The following is a 3,104-nucleotide window of genomic DNA, read 5'->3' on the forward strand; positions in this document are numbered from 1 at the left end:
TTGCGACATTCCTGATGCGCCATATTTAATGTATGACGAATCATGTCGCAAGGAGTTACAGATACGTCAGTATTTCTGACGTATCTGTATGCGCAAAAGTGAGGCATTGCTGGCGTGTGTCACGAAAGTGACGCAACTCCAGCAATGCGTCCTTTCACATGTGGCAAGCCCCATGTGAAAGGGCCAGCGTCAGTCTTACGCCTGCTGTGAGGCAGGCGCAGGATTTTGACGCAACGGTGTCCTAAAAGTGACGCAGTGAAATCTCATAGATTTCACTGCGTCACTTCTACGGCCCTTCCTTGCGTCAATACGCCCCCCTTGCATAATTATACCTGGCGCAGGTATAATGTGGCGCAGGGGTTTACAAAGTGACGCATCTACCTAGATGCGTCACTTTGTAAATATGACGCAACAAGGTGCATTTTTTACGCCACTGGTGCGTCAGAAAAAGTGACGCACCAGCGGCGTAAAAGTGACGCAAGGGCTCATAAATGAGGCCCAAGGAGCCTAAGAAAGATGCCGAGGCTTTGGTTCCCGAGCAGGATCCTGAAATTGTGACTCATCGAACAGACAACTCAACTGGAAGGTGTTTACTTACACTCCTTGGACTTGCTTTCATCCTTGCTGGGCTGATAGTTGGTGGCGCCTGCATCTACAAGTATTTCATGCCTAAGCAAAGATTATAGCATGGAGAAATGAGTTACTATGAGTCTGAAAATGTAGAGCATACTTCGGAGCCGTATTCCCTGCCCATCACTGAAAATGCTGATATTCGTGTTGATGACAATGTTGCAATCCTTGATGTTCCAGTTCCCAGTTTTTCAAGCAGTGACCCAGCTGCAATTGTACACGACTTTGATAAGCTCCTGACTGCATACTTTGATCTGCAATTGCACAAGTGTTACGTGATTGCACTGAACACTTCCATTGTCCTGCCACCAAGAAATCTTGTGGACCTGTTTATCAAACTTGCGACTGGTTCCTACCTGCCACAGACCTATCTAATCCATGAAGAAATGATAGTCACAGAGGTGATGGATGATGTCTCTGAACTGGGGATCTTCATTTACCAACTCTGTGCTGGAAAAAAGACTTTCAGGCATCAGCGCAGAGATCACATCATTGGTTTTCAGAAACGATCTGCTCTACGATGCAACTCCATTAAACATTTTGAAAGTGCATATGTGGTTGAAACAAGAATCTGCGAAGGGTGAATGGCACTGGATCAATAATTGCAAAGTCACGCATTGAATTACAGGTCCTTAATGCTTGGCTTCTAAATTAAAATGTGCAATGATAATCGAAAGCCTTATTAAGTCTCTGTTGATTCCTATCTTTCACCATTAAAACTTTTGTCAGGTTGTGGTAATTTCTTCCAAGTAACGCCTGATGATTTTTGTGGTTGTAAATTATCATCTGGTTCTGCTTAGTGTTGCACAAAGTCCAAAAATGAAAAGTTGCCCTCCATTTATTTTTTGCTGGAGTCTGATTTACCTGAGGAACAAGTTTATAATTATAGTTTGAAGGAGGGATTTCAAGCAAATAAGCACCTACAGGGGGTGACATCTTTAACATCAGCTATTCGTATATCAGGCTAATGGTGTTACCAATACATCACCATGGAGAAATGGATTCAATGCCTCTCTATTTTAAAATATTGCTTTTTTGGTGGGTTTTCTTTTTTTTTCTGTACAGGTGTTGCTTGGTTATTTTTTTGATGTACCGTTTCTCACAAATTTTTGCAGTGTTTCTGACTTCGTTCTCGCTTATACCACTTCCAAATGCGATTTAGGACTAAGATTACTGTTTTCATATGCCTTCTAGGGCAGCGGGAATTTGCTAGAATGAATAAAATTAAATGAATGTCTTGGCAAACACGCTATTTTTATAGAGCATGATAAACTTGATTTCCTTCAATTTAATGTCATCATGGTTTGCTGACGTTGCTTTGTGCTACTACTGTACTGACGTTTGTGTATATTTGGATCTTTTTCTGGTAGTAACATTTTCTTTCAGTATATTTATAGTATTGTTGAAGCTTATATATTTCACAATATATTGCATAGGGCGCATATGTGTGCTTTGCCCAAATAGACGAAGGTCTTTCCCTTTGTTTTTGTTAACAAGTAAAAAAAAAACATACCTGCCTGTAAAATTAAATAGAGTGAAGACTATAGACAATGTAAAAATATGCTTGATATGTGCCTGTCTAGTTTAGCCATGAAACTGGCTTCACAGTTCTGGAAATTTGGTAACTGATTGTTACCTCTTTGTGTAAAACATGAAAAAAAAGAGCTAGAAATAATATGTTGGTTATTCAATCGCTGAACCATGGCTTGGAAGATCAGATGTAGTTAACTCATTTTTTCCTTCAGTATTTCATAAAAGAAGCACATAAAGGTGGTGGAATGGGTAATAAAGCACACTGTCTTGAAAAAAAAAGAAAAAAAAGAGAAAGTCAACATGATCAGGTGGAAGAATATAGTGGACCAAGTTGAAATGTTTTATTTCCCTTTATAAAAGAGGGAAAAGAGGGATTGGTGCAATAGTAGGCAATACCGATTTCCAAATTTTAGGACCACATCTGGAGAAAGGCTGATTCATGTGGTGTTTTTGTTGTTATCAGATATATCCAGGAAAAAGTTGTCAGAACTATGACGTTTACATGAACCTCTGAGAGCTTTAGCTTTGTTGTCAAGTAATGAGAATGTGGAGTATAGGAGTTTATGTCCTGGAAATGTCAATTGGGAGCAGACTTTATGAGTGCAATACAGGTGCGACATGATCAAAACAGATACTGCCCATTATAAGTAATGCTACCATATGCAAATATGCTTAAACAAGACTCTGGAGGATTTTAAACACATAAAAAAGAATGAACTTTTCTATGCTCATGTCCAGAAAGCAGCAAAACTTTCATAATATCCTTGAAGTCCTTTTACAGAAGAAGAGATTTTATTCACCTTGTAAGTCTCCGTTGAAAAATTGGCATTCTCTGCCATGTTGGTGATATGCTTTTGAAGATTGAGTCAGCTATCCAGGATAAACCCTAGCCATTAAACACTTTTTGTAAAAGTCGTGGTGCAGAAAATTACATGGTTAGA

At 39.3% G+C, this 3,104-nt stretch overlaps 1 pseudogene across 1 annotated transcript; it reads left to right on the plus strand.

The window, feature by feature from the left end:
• The first annotated feature begins 491 nt into the window (after positions 1–491).
• LOC147731430 (integral membrane protein 2A pseudogene) lies at positions 492–2,274 on the plus strand (annotated as a pseudogene). The gene has a single exon (XR_015308303.1). The product of XR_015308303.1 is annotated as an integral membrane protein 2A pseudogene (transcript).
• Positions 2,275–3,104: the final 830 nt, after the last annotated feature.

This window comes from Lissotriton vulgaris, chromosome 2_1 (genome assembly GCF_964263255.1).
Source record: "Lissotriton vulgaris chromosome 2_1, aLisVul1.2, whole genome shotgun sequence".
Taxonomy (NCBI): Eukaryota; Metazoa; Chordata; class Amphibia; order Caudata; family Salamandridae; genus Lissotriton; species Lissotriton vulgaris.